General features: G+C 35.2%; 1 protein-coding gene across 7 annotated transcripts in view; it reads right to left on the bottom strand.

Annotated features, from left to right (window-relative positions):
- Nucleotides 1-23,651, bottom strand: part of ASPP (Ankyrin-repeat, SH3-domain, and Proline-rich-region containing Protein) — a 602,088-nt gene that overhangs the window by 468,541 nt on the left and 109,896 nt on the right. Inside the window, exon 1 of one of the 7 annotated variants that reach the window (XM_074125836.1) lies at nt 13,633-13,704. The exons of the other annotated variants lie outside the window; for them this stretch is intronic. The gene's annotated coding sequence lies outside the window, so the exon portion shown is untranslated. Of the gene's footprint in view, nt 1-13,632; nt 13,705-23,651 lie in introns of those variants that run through there. 7 annotated transcript variants of the gene reach the window in all.

A 23,651-nucleotide genomic window follows, 5' to 3' on the forward strand; every position in this document is an offset into this window, starting at 1 on the left:
GATTTGTCAAGAGGTGATCGTTGTCATTCCGATTAAAATCTCCTTTGCAGTAAAAATGTCGCGCATATAATAGTGGCAAATTTATCTATGTATTCTTATTCATTGCTCCATTCCAAAACTCCATCTAAGATTTAGCCAAGACCAGGGCTAGGCAACTACTAAACGGGCAAAGTACCTTCCGCTCCAGTTATAGCGTATCAAAGTATACGTGAGGAACATCTTGGAATGGGTGCGCGCTATGAGAATCTCCACCAGAACAGCTGGAAAATTTAAATGCATTTAAGTGCTTTTAAGAAATTGGCAGAAGCGGCTCTGACGCGAACGAATCCCATAGAAAGATTTAATTGGATAGGCGGAGTCCCTATTAAGTTTTAAAATTAACCACAAAATTTACAACAAAAATAATAGAACTTACTGTCCAATCAGAGTTTTAATAAATTGTACCACCAATGATTTCAATAAGAAAAAAAATATCAAAATACAAATTTAAAAGTCTCTGTAAATCTTCTCCTTCGCTGTGCGGTTAGCGTATTGGATTCCTACGTGAAGATTTCGGGTTTTAATCCAGCAGCTAAGCCCTTAGACTTTCTCTTTCTAGTAGCTTCTTACAGCTCACTGTCCGGTGATGGGCAGTGTTGTCTGCAACGAAAACACTGTCCGGAGGCCGCGGTAGTGCTCTGAAAAAAGCTCCGAGCGCCAATGACCTCAGATGCTGACGCTCCTTAAATCATTAAAAACAAAACAGGCACCCGAATAAAGAGTTTTGAATATGAAGATGTTAAAACCCCCAAAAAATAAAAATAAAATATAGAGAAGATCTAAATCGTATTAAACGGTAAAAATAAGAAACAAATAAAGTGTACGAAAGCAAAAGAGGGAAGGAAATAGAGTGCTTTTATCCAGCTGGCTCTCTGCGGAATGCTGGATCACGATATAATCACATAGCTGTCAATCACCTAGGAAAGCAGAATTCTGGACAGAGCTCACATTGCCCGGTACACGTAACCAGAGTAAATAATAAATCAAGAAAACGTTAAGTTTAATGTTGGTTAAAACATACTGGTATGATATTCCAACGTGACTTGTTCTAACTAACAGTTATTAAGTTATAAATAACTAAAAGTATTTCTTTTAAGTTAGATTTTTTAATTAAGAAAGAAGATATCATGGAAAAAAGTTCCAAAGGGGGAGCTCACAATCTTTATCGACTTTCGAATATCTTTCAACAAAATGAGCAGTAAGATTTGAAGCATTCGTTTATTGCAACTTTACATTAGCTCAGCGCCACTATCGGCCAACGCTGGCAATCCCTAGGTTGCTGGAAGAGGATGCGGAAAGCGTGGATGTTGGGATCGTGAAGCTTACGTCTTTTTCAAACAACTTCGAGGATTATGTGAACGGTAGTTGTGTTCACAAAGATTGATCCAAGGAATTTCGTAAGATTCGTTTATGGAATATTTCATTGATGTAGGAGGATTTCAAGTTCATGGTGGAGAGTAACGATTGAAAACATAGTAAGGAGTGTTTACAATTCTGCGAAGCACTAAGAACTGGTGGAATTGTGTAGGTTGACTGTTGAAAGGTTTGGAGGGGGCGTCAAAATTCTGCTTTCCTCAAGTCTACATTTGACGAAAAGTAAATAAAGTAAAAAAGTAAAGTAATCACCTATTTTTTCAAGCGGGGCTTAACGTCCAACTACCAATTAGGTGTCGTGAACGGAGGCGACTAGCAAACATATTTTACTGTAAATTTTTATTCTTAACCATTAAATAAAATCCCAGGTCTAAAGACCGGGAATCGAACCCAGTTTGACGAAAAGTAAGGTTACAAGAAAGTAGGTAGGATTTTGGAGGTTGCAATCCAAGTTTCTTCTTACTTAGGAAGGACGAATAAAGAAATTAGACCCAAGTTACCTAAACCTTGACTAGGTAAGCGTCTACATTACCTAGGTATTCTCAACAAAGACATGCACCCGATCAAGGTTAAGAAAATTGAGGATTATGATGTAACCTAGAAGAATAATGAAAGACTTTTCGCCTAGGCTGACTGCAGAATTAACCCGTCAAGACCGTGGGACTATAAGGATAATTGTAGGCCTATTAACCCGGCCACTGCAGGCTCAGAAAACACATGCATCGCACGGGCACCTGGCAGATGATAGCCTTTGTAGGTTCTGCAAGGAAGTTTTAGCCACTAGCGATTTTACTGGAAAGGATGGCCGCAGGCGTTTATGCCGTCTAGGTGGGTTGCCAGGAAGATTTCACGATGAGAGGCGACGTACTAGAGAATTGGCAAATGTAAGGATAGGGAAATACGGAATTTCTGGTATCTCAGTTTGTTTACTTGAGGATCATACTTTCCACTTTGACCTGATATCTGAAATATGAAGGCCATTGTGAATGATATGATTTGGATACATGATAAGGAGCGTTTACTATTGTACGAAAGACTACTATTGTAGGGGATGTGGTTGAGATTGGAATGTTTAGTTAAACCTCAACATTTTGATGCCGCAAATCCAAAAACATTTGAAAAAGTAAGCGTTTGTTTTAGGTCTCAAGAGGGGTGGTTTGCCTCTACAAGGCAGAGACAGACGAAGGAGTTCAATAAGGGCTATTCGCCAAGGCTTACTGCAGAATTAATCCGTCAAGGCCGCGTGAGGCTATAAGGATAATTGTAGGCCCATTAACCCGGCCACCGCAGGCTCAGAAAACACATGCATCGCATGGGCCTGGCAGATGATAGCCTCTGTAGGTTCTGTCAAGAAGAGGAGGAAACGGCAGTCTGCACTTGTTGTGTCAGAGACTAAGAAGGTTACTTCTCGGGTAGGAAAAACCAAGGCCTGTGAGCTTTACCCAAGAGCCGCTCTCCAGCACCAAGAGTCTGACACAAAAGGACAGGTCTGGAGGGTGAGCTTTAGAGTGAGGGGAGCCACAATAGAACCAAAGGGGTCGCAGTGGCGTAGGCCTTGAGGCCGCCCTAATCTAATCTAATCTAATGAAAGACTTTGGGAATAAACAGTGAAAATATTCACAGTTTCAAGCATGTTAGTTTGCATATTCCAATATGAGGCCCCAAAAGATGAGCTTTCTAGAAAAGAAGTGGAGAAGAGAAAATACTGTATTGGAATAGGAAAAATCAAGGAACCATGCAAGAAGCAAGAAGACTGAGATGAAGTTGACGATGTTAAAAAAAAACAAAGAGAAAGCGCTAATTCACCATCCTTCAAGAACACCTCATAACTGATGTGAACGATAGAAGTTTTGGACGTTGCATTCTGTCAAAAATGAACTTCAACTACATTTTAGCGAACCTAAAATTTGGAGAAATTTTTGAAATAAGAATTTTGAAAAGGGCAAAAAGTCTTGGAAACACAATTTTTTCTTTCTTTTAACGGGAAAAACCGGAAAATACACAAGACTTTTAGGACAAGTGGAGTAGACAGCTGTTCTGATAAACTAAAACGTGTTTAAAGGAGGGCGGGAGAGAGATAGAGAGAGTGACTCCAAAGTAAAAATGTCAACTCTACCTTAACTCTAATTAGATCTACAAATTAATTATTAAAAATAAAAGTAAAAAAAATCTGTCATAAGCATTAACAGAAAACAACATTATCTTAGTGTTCAGTAGATAATAAGGAATTTACACGTATAGATACATTATTATTTAGTACACTTACATTCACCGTTAATATAATAACACGATCTTACATGATATGAATAAATTATACTAAATTGCAAAATATAAAATATGCAAAAATTAATAATGAAGTGGAGCAATGTCATTAAAAAAAATCCTCCCGAGAGTTTATTTTTAAAAACATTTGAAATAAAAATTAAAAATGAGATCATAAAATGCAGTACTTGAGTAAGTACTGATACTTAAGGCTCTTTTTAAAAAAATGAACTCAGATAAAAATTTCTGAACTTGGATCAGGCTCAGTAAAACGTTTCTTCATGAACCAGTAATCGTAAAAAATTAATAATAATAACAATAATTTGGTGATAAAATCGCTTTTTATTTTGCATATAATTATAAGTTATTAAAGTTTAAGAGCGATTGATATAATAAATTTTTATATCACTTTTTTTTTTTAGGCTTAATCAATTTCCAAACTTGAATGGGCAGCTTAAAAATGGTGATTATAAGCTTTAGGCGTCATTTTGGTTTAAATATCAAGATTCTCTATGTCAACGCGAAGCCACAACCGAAGTGTAGCCGACCGAAGCTGGTAGGACTGCAGGAGGAAATGGAAGTAAGCCAACTTCTTCTCGAGTATCTACAGGTCTAAGGATACAATTTTCTTTTTAATTCCAACATTGACGCTTAGCGTATCCTACGGCAAAGTCCTGGAGCTCACGAATAGAGAGGAGCTTTACTTGGGAGATTAGCGTTTCAAGGGATCTATGAATGTGTTGGACAATTTCTTCTCTGGTTCCGTACACGATGCACTAAAAAGATCTATCGTTTTTTGTTGTTTTTTTTGCCAGAAACGTTTAATGAAAACTTGACTTCAGGAAGGATTCTGTGACGTCACTTACAAGGCGCAATATACAAAAATCATAATTTTTTTTTGGTCAATTAGAAGGAGAAGAAGGATTATTGCCTAATTCCAGATATTATTTATACGAGGTCTGTAAACTAAGTAATGAGACTGATTTTTTTAAATGTTTTTATTCAAAAAGAATTATAATTCTATATTGTCACCTTCAAAATAACTTCCTTCTGTAGCCACACAGCGCTGGAGACGTTTCTTCCACTCCTCATAGCAGTGCTCGAACTCCGATACTGGGAATAGCCTTCAGCTGGTCGGTTACAGCCGTTTGAATGTCCCAAAATGAGTTCCCTCGAGTTGATTTTTCAACTTCGGGAAGAGAAAAAAAGTCACAAGGACTCAAGTCAGGCGAATAAGGAGGCTGAGGAGCCACAGGAATGTTTTTACTGGGGCCCAAAACTCGTTTATTGAAATTGCGAAGGATGGCGAAGTCGAAGATCAAATGCATGCTGATTACGATATCCACGGAATCGTCCACAAACGGTTTCTACCATTTCAATCAATGAAAAACGGTCAATCAACACTTTTACCGAGAGGTTCTTGACAAAACTTCGAAAAAGGGTCATTCGTGTGAGACCAAACATCAAGTGGGTGGTGCATCACTTTAATGCTACTTGTCACACAGCAATTTCAATAAACGAGTTTTTGGCCAGTAAAAACATTCCTGTGGCTTCTGAAGCCGACCAGCTGAAGGCTATTCCAGTATCGGAGTTCGAGCACTGTTATGAGGAGTGGAAGAAACGTCTCCAGCGCTGTGTGGCTTCAGAAGAAAGTTATTTTGAAGGTGACAATATAGAATTGTAATTCTTTTTGAATACAATTTTTTAAAAAAAATCAGTCTCATTACTTAATTTACAGACCTCGCATTACTTCTGGTATTGCCAAGCTTTCGTTCTAGGGAATAGACCATCTTCAGAGCTTCTACTCATTAACAATCGTTTGGTATGTCTTCTGCAAAGCCTCTTTAGGTACTGAGTGGAAGGTTTTAGAATGTTCTGATTTATAACCAGTCAGTGTTGCCAATTATCAAAAAATATGTTTTTTCTGCAACCATGAAGGAATGTTCTTATTACTCAATTAAAATCAGCTGTGTAATGCCCAACTTTACCTCACTAGTGGGGAAAAATTCCCATTAGTGTCACTTTCCTCACTTGTGAGTGAAAAAACTTTATTATGCTTCCTTGATATAAGAAGTTTTGTTATTAAATATTTTCTGTAAAACTTTAATAAGCTTATTTAAATTTATTTTATCTAAATAATTAAAAAACTAATATTAAAAAAATAAAATAAAAATTGAAAGGAATATAGAAATAAAAATAATATTTTAATAAATAATTAGATATTTTTAATTATAACAGTTAAAAAGGTTATAGTGTTACCTTATAGAAATTTAAAATGGATTCTAGTGATTCCTGTTTAGTTTTTTTTTTTTTTTTAGTTAATAACCGTAATGGTTGCAGAAAAAATATAATATTTAACTCGAGTGTAAAGTATTTTCTTCACACTCGGCAATTTGCACTTGCACTTGCCTCGCTTCGCTCGCTCGTGCGTGCAAACCCTGCCTCGTGTGAGGAAAAGTACTACTTTCCACACTTGTTAAATAAATAACTATTTTTTGTGGTTAGTTGGCGTATAAGTTGGATTGTTCGTATCTGTTTTGAAATTTTAACTGTTTTTTTTTTTTATTATTATTATTAGAACTAATTTCTATGTTTCAATTGCATAAATAGCAACAAGAGAGAGTCCAGTAATTGTTCACATCACGGTATTTCTGTATCCATGACAATTTGTAGTCTTTAATTCCCAAAATTAACGAAAGCACTTGCAAAACTGAAAACATTGTTGCACATAGAACTAGACAGTTTTGTTCCTTGCATAATCCTAATTATTTCAACTGAACCCAGCTAACCAGCTGTTTTGAGCTCGCACGAACTCTTCGACGGTTGAATGAACTAGTGTTTGAAAATTATTGAGCAACTACCATGGACATCTTCTTCTTCTACCCCATGAAATGTTGCCATCCTGGATGAAACTCACATGCTGCAATTATAGTTGTCACTATAAAAATCTACTCTTACTCTGCACTCGGCTAGTGCGACCCATAACTTTGTGTAAGACTGCCTTTATTCTCTTTTATTAAAGTCATTTATTTTTTTAGAAAAAGAAAAAATATAACTGGTTATACAAAAAAAAAATAAAAAATAAAAATAGCAATCAATTCCAACCGGATTTGGACAGACTGTCAGAGGCCGAAGGAAAAATAAGATCTATGAGGCATTAAACATTTATCGTTTACGAACTTCCGTCATTTGTGATGAACACAAAACTATTGCGGTCTCAGTTAAAAAATTATTATTCCTCTTAGATCTATGAACCGGAAACGTGACTTCATTGATTTTATTCTCCCTTTTTTCCGCTCTTTCTCTTCATGTCAAACCTATTCTAGTTGATTTTGTGTAGGTATGTAATCCAAATCTCTGAATGTAGCGAGGATTAGTGATTTTGTTATCCATTCAATTTTTTTTTTTTCCTGTTTTGCTACCTAACAGCTACTGACAGTTCATTATCCGGAGTTCAGCAATGTATTGAGAAAAACTCAGGGAAACCAATGATCTAAAAAAATAAAAAGCTTAGGCCAATTGTCAAGTACAAGTGAAGGCGCCACGGTAGCCGAGCGGTCGTAGGCTAGACCCGCAAAGCTAAGATGTATTGTTGGTTTAGTGGATTCGATTCCCCCTGGTCTAGGGCCTTGGATTTTCATTTAATGGTTAATATGAGAAATTTATAGTAAAGTATGTTAGGCGGTTATAGGCTAGACCTGCAAAGCTAAGATGTATTGTTGGTATAGTGGGTTCGATTCCCCTGGTCGAGGCATTTAGAATTTATTTAATGGTTAATATGAGAAATTTATAGTAAAGTATGTTAGGCGGTTATAGGCTAGACCCGCAAAGCTGAGATCTATTGTTGGTTTAGTGGGTTCGATTCCCCCGGTCTAAGGCTTAGATTTTATTTAATGGTTAATATGAGAAATTTATAGTAAGGTATGTCGCCTCCATCTAAGACACCTAATTTGGTAGTTGGACGTAAAGCCAGCCTAAAAAAATAGGCAATTGCTTGTTAAGTAAGAGAAAGTTGAGCAAGTCGTTTGTCGCAAGAGAAACGTTTCGTAAAGCTGGCCGACTGAAGCTTCCACAGCCTCATCAATGAAAGCAAAATATCATTAAGCATTTTCAATGGAGCCATTCATAATTAAAAACAACAAAGAACGAGTCTGTTAATAGAAGTTCTTAAATAACTCATCAGAGAGCCAAGAATAATGGATCATCCCTTCTCTCTTTTACTCAACACACTTCCTTTTTCACTTCACAGTAAAATATTACAATTTTAGTTCCGTACAATTATTTTTTTAATAAACTTCTTTTTTTGGAAAAATATCAAAAAAAGCTATTCTATGAATGCCACTCAAAGAACAAATCATGACTCAAAAGGAAACGTACTTAAATATGCTTCTTAAAAATAAAAGAAAGAAAAGGAAAAAAAAACGTATTGTCTTTCAGTTCTGGGAAGCTAAGATGATTGTACAGTTCGTGAAGCGCTCTAAAATAATGAGAGGCTAATTTGCAAGGTCCTAAACAGAAAGAATTGGTATCAAATTCGACACTCTTAAAATTATTATAAACACGAATAGAGGAAAACGTATTATTTGTGCTGATTGACTCTATTGAAGAAAGATTAAGTCACAGCTTCCCGGACAGCCCACTGAAATCATTGATCTAAAAAAAAAATAAAGTTTGACCTAACCCATAATCTCCCCAAGTTCAAATGGAAACATATTAACGATCGTGCACGTGCTTGTTTTTAATTATGCAGTCAGTGATATCCAAGTTATATTTGTAGCATTTCCAATCCCAAATTTTACCGAAAAGTAAAATTGTTGGGTTCCACGGTGGCAGCTAAACCAGAGATTTAGCGTTTATTTGTGCTGCAATCAGCGCGTTGGCACCGTAAGTAACAATGATACAATAGAGTATTAAATGATAAGGTAACGAGTGGAGAAGTTACCCAGTGGTAACACTCCCAAAACATTATATGGTTAGTCACTCTCTTCACTTGAGAGGAGATCACGAGGCCAGATTGTCTTTTAAGGCGTCTTGTCTTGGGTTATCAGAAAGAGTTCTAGAAGAAAAATTTTGACCTAGAGAATTTCTATGAGATTGAAGGCTGAAGTGGAGTTTTCTGAATCGTGTTTTAGCAACTTGGGAGACAAAAGGAATGTTAAGGTGTCAGGATGGAGACACAAAATGGAGCGTTTACAAATAGTTCGAAGTATTTTAGATTGAAGAGATTGAATCCTTTGGAGATTGGAGCGTTTGGTTGAACTCCACAGCTCTATTCCATACGCCCAGATGGGTTTTAAAATAGAAGTATAAAACAGTTATCCAGAGAGAGTTTTGATCTATCGTCTAAGAGTCTTTAAGTAGTCGATAGCGCCTGTTTAGTTCTGTTATTTTTAGTGTAGTGTGGGGATATTTGAAATTAAAATTAATGATTGAGCCATTCTCTGCACATATCGTCTAACTCAACTTTTTTGAAAAAAGCTTAAATTTAAGTGTCAAAAGCATTTGTGGTTCAGTGTTCGTTTCTTTTTTTATTTTTGTGTTATGATTTATGGCGCGTCAACATCTGAGGTTATTGGCGCCCGAAGCGTTTTTCGGTACAATGCCGGCCTCCGGACAGTGTTCTCTTGTTACAGACAATACTGTCCATCACCGGACAGTGAGCTGTAAGAAGCTCCTAGCAAGAGAAAATCTATGGGCCAGCAAGCCGGTTAGGATCCCGCGGGGTCCTCTGTGTGGGTCTTTTTATATTTATAGTAAATTTCCCCAAATAATAAAGGATTAACACCATTAAACGGTAACAGTTGTTTTTCGGGAAGGCCATTAAATAATAAATAATGTATTTCAGAAGCCATTGGTGATTCACCCCGGATCTCTAATCTGAATCGTTGCAATAATTCAACTCAAATTCAGTAGCAGGCACTGAATGATAATGGTAAATTTATATTTAAAAAGGAAGTACAAAAGAAAAAAGTACATCATTTCATCGCATTTCTCCATAATCTTTTTTTTTATGGATTTAATCGAGTTATGCAGTGAACAGCTCAATCAATAATAATAAATCTCCGCGATTTAGATACTTTTGGGTGGATACGTACTTACTGACTAGAAAGAATAAAGTAACTGAAGTCTAAACAAATATCCAACACCTTGAAAACCAAATTAAAGTTACCCAGCTAAACAGACAGACAATGACAATGACAAAACGAACCAATAAATAAGAACACAACAAAACATAAGTAGACAAACTTAAAGAAAGCCTTGATCGCAGTACAAGGTAATCAACCACCCACTTAATAAGTATCTCAACAACAACCACAACAACTAGCGGCCATGCTGTTAAATATACCAAAAAAAAACAAGAATTACAAATTATTTATACTGTCTGGATTAGTTATACTACCAGTATTACCTGCTCCCACTTTCTGACCACTATGTTACCATTAAGTGACGCATTCATTACTATGAAACAAGCGTGGCAAAATAATACTACCAGTTCTGATATATCTACCCAGTAATAACTCCATGTGGTAATATAACTCGTAATAGCTGACTAATTGAAGTATTAACTTGATTAACTCAGAGTTCATTCTAAATTAAACATTATCTTTTACAGACTCTAACTGTTCCTGCATTTTAACTTTCTATTTTTTGCAATTATTAATTTTCAGATATTGATATCAGAGATTGTGTTATCATTGTAGATCTAAATGAATGTGGAAACTGGCAGACTTTTCTGAAACGGTTTAGGAGATCGAAGAACCACTGGATATTAGCCACACTACATTTTGTGCGATTTAAAGCTCATTGGACATGGAGAAAAATTCAAGCATTAAATAAGAACAATCGGTTAAAATTTTAGCGTTTTCATTGAAGGTATTACACTTACTTCAGGAAGCCAAACGGAAATATCAAATTTGTACCTACGATTTCCTAATTTAAAATAAAAAAACACACGTATATAGAAGACGTAGAAGCCACGATGGCCGAGCGGTTGTAGGCTAGACCCGCAAAGCTAAGTGTATTGTTGGTGATACCCCCGAACTAGGCCATGGATTTTATTTAATGGTTAATATGAGGAATTTATAGTAAAGTATGTTACGCGGTTATAGGCTAGACCCGCAAAGCTAAGATGTATTGTTGGTTTAGTGGGTTCGATACCCCCGGACTAGGCCTTGGATTTTATTTAACTGTTAATATGAGGAATTTATAGTAAAGTATGTTAGGTGATTATAGGCTAGACCCGCAAAGCTAAGATGTATTGTTGGTTTAGTGGGTTCGATACCCCCGGACTAGGCCTTGGATTTTATTTAACTGTTAATATGAGGAATTTGTAGTAAAGTATGTTACGCGGTTATAGGATAGACCCGCAAAGCTAAGATGTATTGTTGGTTTAGTGGGTTCGATACCCCGGACTAGGCCTAGGATTTTATTTAACTGTTAATATGAGAAATTTATAGTAAAGTATGTTAGGCGGTTATAGGCTAGACCCGCACAGCTAAGATGTATTGTTGGTTTAGTGGGTTCGATTCCCCCTGGTCTAGGCCTTGGATTTTATTTAATGGTTAATATGAGAAATTTATAGTAAAGTATGTTAGGTGGGTTATAGGCTAGACCCGCACAGCTAAGATGTATTGTTGGTTTAGTGGGTTCGATACCCCCGGACTAGGCCTAGGATTTTATTTAACTGTTAATATGAGGAATTTGTAGTAAAGTATGTTACGCGGTTATAGGCTAGACTCGCAATACTAAGATGTATTGTTGGTTTATTGGGTTCGATACCCCCGGACTAGGCCTTGGATTTTATTTAACTGTTAATATGAGGAATTTGTAGTAAAGTATGTTACGCGGTTATAGGCTAGACCCGCAAAGCTAAGATGTATTGTTGGTTTAGTGGGTTTGATACCCCCGGACTAGGCCTTGGATTTTATTTAACTGTTAATATGAGGAATTTGTAGTAAAGTATGTTACGCGGTTATAGGCTAGACCCGCAAAGCTAAGATGTATTGTTGGTTTAGTGGGTTCGATACCCCCGGACTAGGCCTAGGATTTTATTTAACTGTTAATATGAGAAATTTATAGTAAAGTATGTTAGGCGGTTATAGGCTAGACCCGCACAGCTAAGATGTATTGTTGGTTTAGTGGGTTCGATTCCCCCTGGTCTAGGCCTTGGATTTTATTTAATGGTTAATATGAGAATTAAACAGTAAAGTATGTTAGGTGGGTTATAGGCTAGACCCGCAAAGCTAAGATGTATTGTTGGTTTAGTAGGTTCTTGGATTTTATTTAATGGTTAATATGAGAAATTTATAGCAAAGTAAGAGTTTGTTTGCTAGTCGTAAATCATAACAAATGCTACACATTTTCAAAGAGAAAAGCAAAGAGAAGTTAAAAACAATGAAACTAAAAATTCTAGTGCACAAAAAAAATTATAAAATTGTAAAAAAAGAGAACAAATAATTGAACAAAAATCAACCCATATCTTTTTAAAATATACTTTAGAGCACTCTGTCCAAAAACGGAAACTGTTTAGCATATTTGTTCTGCCATTTTGATTCTTTTTTTTTTCTATACGAGAGGCAAAAAAACCATTTACAGGTCATTTACATTGGTGTATTGTAAACAGGAAATGAAAATATTTAGAGAATGCTTTTCGAGATTAAATTCAAAACAATTTGAAGATGGTTTAGCTAATTGTGGTTTTTAAGTTATCACCTTAATTCTGCTAAACTTGATGAATATAACTTGGTAAAATCACGTTAGAGTTTTAGCAAAAAGATGTTGAAGAAGCTTTGAAACAAAGAACTGAACTAAGCTATAGGAGCTTTTATATCATTTAATACAAACTAAAATAGTACTATTATTGATTTGAGAATACTTGCTTGGTTTATATAAAAAAATAGACAATATAAAATAATAAGATATATTATACGTACATATGATATAAAATATTAAAGTAATGAGTATAGTATTCGATTCCCGGTCTAGGCCTTGCATTTTATCAAATGTTTTAATAAGAAAAATTCATAATTAGGTACTTTTGCTAGTCGCCTTCGTCCACGTCACCTAATTGAGTAAGTAGTAGTTGAAAGTAATGAATGCATCGTATTAATGAAATAAAATATAATTATATGTGTTGAGGAAATGCGATTCAGTAAAAACATATTTATTTAAGAGTAAAAGTACTTATAAAAGGAAAGATGTAAAGGAAAAACTATAAAATAGTGTTGTAGACTCAGGTGGCGAGCGAAGAAAATAGTTTTAAACTAGAGAGCTGGATCAGGATGCGAGCACTGTGTAGGAGCTAAAATAGTTCTATCCTAGATACGATAGTAGAAATGTAACTATCCGGCGCTGGTCTATTGACCGCTGCCCCTAGAGAGCTTCAGTCCCTGTGTCCACGCGCGTCAAATAACTTTTTTTCTTTTGTGTTCCATTCATTATTCAAATTTTATTCCTGTCAATGAAATAACGTGGCTCCTCTATTTTTGTTTTATTCCCCTCCCAATATTGTTCCAACGATTTATGATTTATTATTTGTCAAATTGACAAATCTTTTACAAAGGAAAATTCATTATTAAATTGAAGCTGAGTATTTTATTTATTTATTTATTTTTTAATTATTAATTACTTTGCCTACTTTAAAGGAAGTATTGCAATATTGTTAAATTTAGATATTGATTTGAATGGAAATTTAAAGTGCCCACATTCAGATGTTCTACTTGAACGAATATTTTTCATTTTTTTGTTTTAAATTTGATCGAAAACCGCTCCGAAAATGTTTATTAAACCTTGGTACAATTTTCGCTCAAATTAAAATAAATTTATTCGAAACCTTTTCGTGAGTAATAAAAGGGAAGTAATAAAAGATTCTAAATAGGCGGATTGAGATTAAATTAATAGCAAAAATAATTGGCCAATTTTAAAACAATTACAAAAAAATAAATAAAAATTACTAACTTTGTAGAAGCTTCGTCAATAATTGGAAGATTGGCCACACTAATCCAAAATAATCCAACTGAATGTAATCATCTTACCTGAAACAAATAGGAAAATAATTCATTATTAAGACAAGAAAACAAAAGTCTGCCCAAAATTCTAAGACATTTCTGTCAGTACAATTGCTTAAATTCTTATTTAGCTTAAACGTTTCGGATTAAATGAGTTACTTGAGTAAAATTCAAGCATTTTGTTCGGAAATAATTTCTTTTTTAATTATAAATTTTAATTAATAATTTTTTATTTGTATTAAACATTAAAGAACAGGAAGACCTTATTAGATTTTAATTTAGGGAAGTGGGGGGCTGCCAAAATATTTTCTTTTTAGCATTGCCTACTTTATCGAAGTTTAGGGAACCATTATATTAGAGGGGATAAGGGTAAAAGGTGATAAGTTCTAGGAGTAAGCGTTGACATTTGATTTTTTGGGAAACAAAAGCGATTTTCAGGTTTGTATGGATGGTAATATTAGGAGAGAGGTGTGTTGGTGGGTGATTTGGAGATGGACTTTGGATTGGAAAGATTGGATACGATAAGAATTGAAATACTAAGTTGAATATCAATTTGGAAACACCCAAACGGCTTCTGCAAGAAGAAGTACACAGGATCAGGAGAGTGGGCAGGCCTAAATTGAGATGGAATGATGGGGTATGCGTGGATGCCAGAGACCTGCTTGGAGTGAGGAATTGGAAAGTTGCTGCAATAGATAGGAGTGACTGGCGGAAGCGGATTGAGGAGGCCAATGCTCAGTAATGGGCTGTAGCGCCAGCAGTAGTAGTAGTTGAATATCAACCTCAGATTAGTGAGAAGAGTTTTGTGACTGAGCTGAGCATTAGTTTTTAGTAGTTTTAGAAAAGTTTCGAGCTTCTATCAAGTAGTTTCAAGAGATGTTATAGCCTCGAATGAGTTCTAATCTTTTTAGTATTGTATGAGAGTTCTAGGTTTATCCAAATACAGTCCCCTAAGTAATGTACTTTGTCCACTCTGAGGGTCCTATGGGGAAAAGAATGACATGGTAAATTGTTAATGAAAGCTTTAGCATTTGGATAGGGTTAACTTTTATAATAATAATAGGGGAATGTATTAGATATGCCGTTAGCGTATTGGATTCCCACGTGGAGGTCCCGGGGTCTAATCCAGCTGCTGGCCCTTAGATTTCTTAGGAGTATCTTACAGCTCACTGTCCAGTGATGGACAGTGTAGTCTGTAACGAGAGAACACTGTCCGGAGGCCCGCAGTGTACTAAAAAAAAAAAGCTCCGGGCTCCAACAATCTCAGATGTTGTCGCCCCTTAAATCATTTAAAAATAATAATAATGGTAAGTTCTATGTCAAAAATTAAGAATACAAATATACATTTTAATGTATAAAAATAAAAACTTATTTCGGCATGGATATACGACAGCCGGGCCTTGGTTTTGTGGTTAACTTTTATTCGCCATTAAGTAAGCTAGCCTTTTAGGGTGTTCATGTGGAACTAAAGGGCTTTACAAGCTCTTTACGACGAGAAAGAATCAGTTTTGCAAGTTTCAAAAAAGATGATAAGCTGAAACGTCTGCTGTAAAGAAGTTGCAAAGAAGAGAGAAGCTAGAACACGGTTTTGAGGAAAAAACTTAGAAGGACATGAAAAATAAAAGCCCTGGATGAATCGATAGGGTCCCCGGAAGGCTGTATGTGAATTAAAATCGATAAAAATAAATTGAATGAAAATTCTTAAAAATTACCTCCTCTTCTTCGCCATTACACTTAAATTTTACATCGATAAATCTCCACGAAGGAAAAAAATGATTTTGAATTGATGGTTAAAATTGGATATGGCAGATGTTGGTATCGATATGGGGTTATAAAGGCAAACTCGCCCCGTCCCACGGGGCTCAGTTCTCTTTTATATATTTCATAGAATTTATTATAAAAAATCGATTTCCTCTCTCTCTCTCACTCTCACTCTCTCTCTCTCACCACATACATTCTGACACTAACTCATCGATACATCACTGCTATGAAATATGCAATATAATGCATCTTAGAAAAAGAAATATCTTTGCAATATTACTGGATCTTGAATTACATTGTTTCTTTACATCATTCATTTATTTATTTCTTGATATGAGAATATATTCGATTGCAAACCTATAATTACGATAAATGTTGAAAAATGTTCTGCGCTAGATTAATGTGAATTTCATTCATTCTTCTAACCGCACGGAAGAATCGAAGCCAAACATGTCGAAATTAATTTTCGATCTGATTTCGATGAAATAGTTGTTAGGAAATGGATTGTACTGTGATTGTATGTTGCCGGAAGTTAAAACATTATATTTCTGGAAGATGGCAATGCCACTTAAATAATTTATTTTTTTCCCCCACTTTTTAGATGATTATTTTATTTTTTGTCTTGAGAACAGCTCCTACAGTTTTATTAAAACTTACTTCAGCCATTGCGTAGAGTAAATTTTACTCTTATCACTTAATTTTTGTTTCAAATTGTTTCAGCACTGTTTTCGGAGTGAAATTCAGGTAAAGTACTAATTCATTGATAAACGTAAATATCAATGTAACATTTATATGCTGCCTTCTAAGATTAGAATTGCTCGTAAAGCTCCAAGCTTAAGCAAAAGTTTAGATCTTTTATAAGACTTCTTTTTTTACCTCTTTTTTTTTGCATTGGCTTTCGCCATAAAGCCAGCATTGTCTGTGTATACAGCCAGCATCGTCTAGGTGCTTATCACTAGAATATCACTCACTCTCCATTCTTACTTATAAATACATTCGCTTCACACATTCATCCCTCTACTATATACAACTATTTACATAAACTACAACTAATGGATGGATCAGTACTCTATATTCCTGCCATCCTTATAGCTTAACCGAAATTAAATTCACGTAATCCTTCTGTAATCATTTTCTTGCATTCATTCTAAACGGCTATAACTTTTAAATACATTCATATTTCATTGCTAGCTCTGCTATAGATTTAAGCACATAAATGTTGGTGGAGAATATTATGTCTTCGTAGCGAAATGGTGCATCTAAATATGTACGTGGAAAACTGTATTTTCTTTTAGAACTCAAAATAAAAATAAAAAAAACCTACCCAATTACAGTACTTCCTTTTAAAGAGAGACAGAGAAAGAGAAAACAATAATATTATACTTATTGTAAACTAACCTGTGCAGACGCAACGATAACCTAACCGTTCAAATTACTTTCTTAAATCAGCTGTTAAAAGTTTCCCCATCTGTTTAGTAATGCCAATACTATATACTTCATTATATATACTTATGTAAAAATCTGATAAATATTATAAATGATAAAATGCTCATTTGTTTCTTTCTGCAGTAAAAGTGGCAGATGCAAATGCGATTCTGTCTGCAAGGGAAAAAAAAGAGAAAGATGTATTCATTTGTTTTGCTTACAAGTTGGAAGAAGCGACCGCATAGTTAATGTAGTTGTCTCATGATCTAAGAAGTATGGAGGAGACAGAATTAATATAACTAATTGTAAGCAATTCCGCGTAGTGACATATCGGACTGTAGAATGCAGCATACTGATTGGGTACCATTTATATGTTGGCATTCCTTGTACAACTCCAACGATCATGCTTTTGTATATTTTCTTTTCACTCGTAAGGAGAAGTATTGCAATAGTGCTGATCTTCTTTCTGATAAACTTTTTGAACTGAAATACATATTTTATGGCTTCCGAAAACTTTCAATTTTTTGACTGTGATCTATCCATTTAATTAAACGAGGAAAACTTGGTTTTACCAAACTGAAGTTTTCACTTAACTGAAAGTATTTTCCAGTTTTTTTGAGTTATTGATCTAACAATTTTCTTTAAGCATCGTAACCAACTCTAGGCCCGAAACTTTTCTATTTTTTCCAGTGCACTACCGGCCTCCGGACAGAGATCTCTCTTTACGGACAACACTGTCCGGACCAGTGAGCAGTAAAAAAGCTCCTAGGAAGATTAAAAAAAAAATCTATGAGCCAGCAGGCTGGATTCGAACCCCAGCATCTCCGTGTTGGAATCTAGTATAAGCGCTAACCACTGTACAAATTCCCTCTCTCACAAGAATAGTTTTCTTCGGAAAATTACGGAAAACAAGCATTTTAAGACCGGTATTTTTTTCCCTCATAAGTAGATCCTAAATCATTCGTATTCCAATCTTTGTTAACTAAAATTTGATTTAATATCAAGCAATATTTCCCCTTAAGTAAGTTTAGAGAAACTCTAAAAAGTGAGTTTAAAGTAAGTTTTGTTTTCTCTGCATAAGACGCCACTAAGATGCACATACTTTAATTTAAATGACAATTTTTTCTTCTGTCTACTAGCACAGGTCTGCGGCCATTAAACTGTGGGTGAAGATTAGGTCTCAGGAGTGGTGGCTTGCCACCACTGGGCAGAGACAGGCGAAGGAGTTTATTAAAGGCTATTCGCCAAGGCTGACTGCAGAAGTAATCCGTCAAGGCCGTGTGTGGCTATAAGGATAATTGTAGGCCCCGTTTACCGGCCACTGCAGGCTCAGAAAATACATACATTGCATCGGCCTTGCAGATGATAGCCTCCGTAGGTTCTGTCTGGAGGAAGAGGAGGAAACGGCACTGCAAGTGTTGCGTCAGCGTGAGGGGCTTGTCTAGCTAAGGATGTTACTTCTCGGGGCCTGTGAGCTTTACCCAAGAGTTACTCTCCCAGAATTAAGAGTCTGATTAAACGAACGGGTCTGGAGGGTGAGTTTTAGAGTGAGGGGAGCCACAATAGATCCAAAAGGGTCACAGCGGCGTAGGCCTTAAGTGCCGCCCGACTAGAATCTTAATCTTACTAGCACAGGTGTAATTAATAGTAATTAACGTAGCCCTGTTGCGATGCTAAATAATTGAAATATTAGTAATGAAATGTTTTTAAATATTTACACACGCAAACTGGAGATCATTTTAGACTTTACAAGAAATTAATCAACAGACCATAACTTAAAGCGAGGTATTCTAATGTATTCTAGTTATTATAATATAATATATACCACATACATTAACGTTTTATCAACTCAATGTATTTTCTTAACAATTTATTATTTTCAACTAAGAACTTTTACAAAATAAACTCTGTGAAATTGCCTTCTATCTGTACCGGTACATCTATACCATATGATGGTTCTAAATTCCAGCAGATGACAAGCAGGCAATGGGAAAGGACAAAGAAGGAATTATTAAGGACAGACCAATTTGCCCGGGAGATGATACAAGAATGCATCTCAGCATCTCTTTATCTTATGAAATATTTTGTTACAAACTGGGGAATTACGATGTCTCTATTTTTGGGTTGAAAGTTTTCTTTTATTTCTTTTGTTACTTACAAGGGAATACAAGATGTGGCTATTAAATGATGCTGCTACAGAAGAACAATGCATGCGCCAAATCCTAACGACCGACAGCTATGCAGCTCTTTCGATTGCTGCGATCCACGTGTTTGTACAGAAATCTGTCTAACCGGAACCGTCGTTTGTGTTAGAGTTTGTTAGTTTCGTTTTGCCGAAAACATGATAATGGAGTGGATTCATGAGGAATCATTCTTACACTCTCTTCACGACGTCACTCTACTCGTCATTCAGTTTACTACTCAATTACTACTTTTTGAACTTCCTTCTGGTAAAAGTGGAAAATCGAAAATCTATTCTAGATCAGTACTTCTCATCTTAAAACAGAGTAATAAGCGAATATATAAATGAACAGAGCAATGAATTCTTTTTTTAATAAAAAACATCTCTTGTATCTAATCATTAATTTTCATCCCATCTGTTTAGCTCGCCAATCTCTCTTTTATTCATCATTCATCAGCAATGTTTCGCACATCATTTAAATTCCTTCTCTTCTATTTTTTTTTCTTTTTGACTAGTCCAGACTATAAAACCCATTATAACCTGAACTAGCATACATAGTATATATCTACACAATGTAGGCAGTCTTTTGTGAATCATGACTTTGTATATATTATGTATGTCGTACATCTGTTTAACCTGCACTATTTATATATCTAGGTATATACTTCGGCATATATATATGTATATGAACGTGTATGAGGGTGTGTTTAAAAGTACTTACACATAAAGTACATAATATTGTAGTATACAATATAAAAAAGAGTTTTTTGCATGTCATTCAATGTTACTATATATATATATATATATATATATATATATAATACTTAATTTAATGTAGTCATACAGATATTGTTTCATAATCATTTATTTTTACATCAATGTCTATTCAGTTAACATTATTTATACTCGTTTGAGATCTTATAATATATATGCAGTTCTCGTTTATATTTTATTGCTTTATGTACGAGATTTTAGTACATAACTGTAATGTTTGATTTATTTATTAATAAATCTAGGAGATAGCAGTGTTGATTGAAAGTTTCTATATATATATAATCATTTCTTACACCTAATAAGATCGAGTAATAAGATATGGCGATCGAGTAAAATTAAGAAAACTAAGTTTTTACCGTAAGTACAAGGCTTGAAACTCTCAGTGAGTCAGCATGTGAAGAGAGAGTCAGCAAAGAAAGTGAAGTCAATCCTACCCTAAACTCAATCAACCTCTGAAGATGGTTGAAAGTCCAACAAGAATTTTAATATTATGTCCTATTCTGGTAATAGTTAGGCGACACGATAGCCGAGCGGTTAAAAGACTAGACCCGCAAAGCTAAGATGTATTGTTGGTTTAGTGGGTTCGATTCCCCTGGTCTAGGCCTTAGATTTTATTTAATGGTTAATATGAGAAATTTGCAGTAAAGTATGTTAGGCGGTTATAGGCTAGACCCGCAAAGCTAAGATGTATTGTTGGTTTAGTGGGTTCGATTCCCCTGGTCTAGGCCTTAGATTTTATTTAATGGTTAATATGAGAAATTTGCAGTAAAGTATGTTAGGCGGTTATAGGCTAGACCCGCAAAGCTAAGATGTATTGTTGGTTTAGTGGGTTCGATTTCCCTGGTCTAAGCCTTGGATTTTATTTAATGTTTAATATGAGACATTTTTAGTAAATTGTGTTAGGCGGTTATAGGCTAGACCCGCAAAGCTAAGATGTATTGTTGGTTTAGTGGGTTCGATTTCCCTGGTCTAAGCCTTGGATTTTATTTAATGTTTAATATGAGAAATTCGTAGTAAAGTATGTTTGCTAGTAAAGCCCGCCTTAAATAGTAAGCATTACTTTACTTTTATTCTGGGAAATAAACTGCGTAATAATACAAAAAAAAAGAAAAAGTAGACTGAAGATGAATGAATCTAAGAAGAATTCCATATGACACGAAGAGAAAATTATCTTATTCTTCATTTCGTACGAATTCGGTTTCTCAAAAAAAAAAGATTAATCATGACTTGTACATGACAGTTAATGATGGCCGCTGTATATTTATGTCAAGTCAAAAAAAAAAAAAACTAACTCTTTAATTCTAAAGATTCTGCAAGATAAAACACTTCAACACATTTATTCAAATCAAATTGCCTAAACGCAGCCATTTAATATATATATATTTTTGCTTTTGTTTGAAAAATCCATTAATTGATTACAAACAAATGTTTTTAACATGACCAATGCTGTGTATCCGACTGGAGAACATGGTGAGAATCACTAAAAGCGTCCATTAATACTGTAAAAGCCCCCATTATAAAATATCCAAATTTATACAATACTAAATGTAATTTGATGGTAAAGCAATAAAACTAACACTAGATAAAAGAATGCCATTCTATATTATACTACATTCAGTATTAAATAGCTATTATATATTATATAAATGTATAAGTAAATGTGCATTTACTTATTGATATGTGCACATGATAATTTATGTTGTGTACTTCACTTTATGGCTAGTAATAACAGTATGAATGAGATTTTATCGATTTATTGCTATTTATTTTTCGTATTTAAATTTTACATACGTCATTTCCGTGTTTATTAATGAAAGACGTGGTATATTGGAAGGGATCTATTTCTAAATTCTGGGTAGTAACAAATTTTAATCACTATCTTTAGAAAAATGTTATTAAAATGTTTTGGGATTTTACAAGATATATATGATTTGTTTCGTATATTCACGTTTTTTCTTTGTTTTTTGATTGATACGAAATGACATGAATAGAATAGAATAGGTACTATTCAAAGGGTATATAATGGTTACAAATTTCGTGCAAACAATTTTTTTGTATCAACAAAACAATGTACATGTCATATCAACAATGTGTTGCACAGCCTAGAAGATGGCCTAAAACTTAGGTCGAAAGTTTGGCATTAAAACAAATTAACAAAATTATGCCTCAAATTGGCAATAGTCTTTCTTCCGTTTCGATCAATGAATCAGTCAAAAAAATGGAACAATACTCAATTTAAAGTTTAATTTATCACATTCTGTGTAGAAAGAACATATTCATTCATTCATTCTGAATTAGAGGGAAATCGGAAATGTTATCGGGAGAGATAGTATGAAGATCGCTACACATTAAGGATGATGTCTTCATGGATACAGTGAACAGATCTCCATGTCCATCAAGTATCTTTCATTTATACAATACTAAAACATCAAAAGATAGAGCAGCCATTTCTAATCTTCAGGATTTACTAAAAATGGATGTGAAACTATAAAACACTAACAAAGTGACATTAAGTGATCCAGTTTTGACATGTAATTGCCAACCGACCAAGCAGCAGCAGCTACATTGAAGGTATGAGATATTTGCAACACTATAGTGTAAGCACTATAGACAGTTAGTTCTAGGAAAGTCAATATACTGTCTAGTAGTTGTTGTGGTTCACTATAAATGTCGCGCTACTGGTAGTCTCTTTACGAAGGTCAGGTCATACAAGCTAGTGAGAGACAACCAGATGGAGTGACTCCAGATGGGGAACTACAACCAGTAATCGAGTACAACAACCATTGGCTGTCATTTATTTCACAATGAAAACTTCATTCGCTCTTTGTTCTAACATGTTAATTAATCAGTTCTCTGTAATCGATTCCTTCATCGTCACAGAGTTGAGAACAAAGATCGTCTTGTACTCATCAAAGAAGAACACCGGAGTTCTGCAACTCTTTTCTCAGACTGTAATTTACCCATCTTAAAAACTATTTCTCATTCATGAATAAGGAAAGAAGAAGTACAATAATTCTTCGTTACCAACCAAGAGGAGCTGTTGAAGGAGGAGGTAAATAGAAGGAGAAGATTAGGGAACCGAGAAAAACCACTCTATTACCCTCTTATCCTACGTCATTAAGGGGGTCCTTAGCTCAGTACTGGGGATAGGTATGCAAACGAGTTGTCGCTCAGGGTTAAAACTCGTTCAACTTTATCTATTATTATTGTTCGTCCGTAGCAAAGCCACTCACCAACCTCTACGGCTATTACAAGGCCTCAGGTTACAGCAACCCCCAAGAAAATCCGATATAAACCGAAATTATTTTAAGGTTTACATCTAATTACCCGAGTTAGTGGACGGAGGCGATTAGCAATAATACTTTACTATAAATGTCTTATATCAGCATCATCATCATTAATGACGTAACAAGCAGCGTAGGGTCAAGGCCTTCCGTAATAAAAGTTTGCCAGACACCTCTGTCAGTAGATGCCGCCTCCACAGTCTCGGATACCTGACAGGGATCAGGTGTCTGCATCCTCGCCATCGACCCAGCGCCAGAGTTGAACGTTTTGACGATCTTTGTTTAACTTTGTAAATTTCAGACGCCTCGCTGAGAAGTGGATGATCTCCTCTAAGAGCTTCCAAAGGTACGAAATTATCGTTCATTCTAGCCAGGTGCCCTGTGTCCGTCTGGGTCTGGTTCCTCCATGAGTGGGATTCGCAGTATGTGGAGTTTTATGAGGGCTGGGTTAAGGTGCCTGCAGCTCAATCCCCCTACCTGGAGTACCAGGTCATTGGAAATCAGGGTTTCCTTCTTCTAGGCTAGGCCTAGGCTTCACCACGC

This window comes from Rhodnius prolixus, unplaced genomic scaffold, assembly GCF_049639745.1.
Source record: "Rhodnius prolixus isolate KJV_2025 unplaced genomic scaffold, Rpr scaffold_3, whole genome shotgun sequence".
NCBI classification, from domain to species: domain Eukaryota; kingdom Metazoa; phylum Arthropoda; class Insecta; order Hemiptera; family Reduviidae; genus Rhodnius; species Rhodnius prolixus.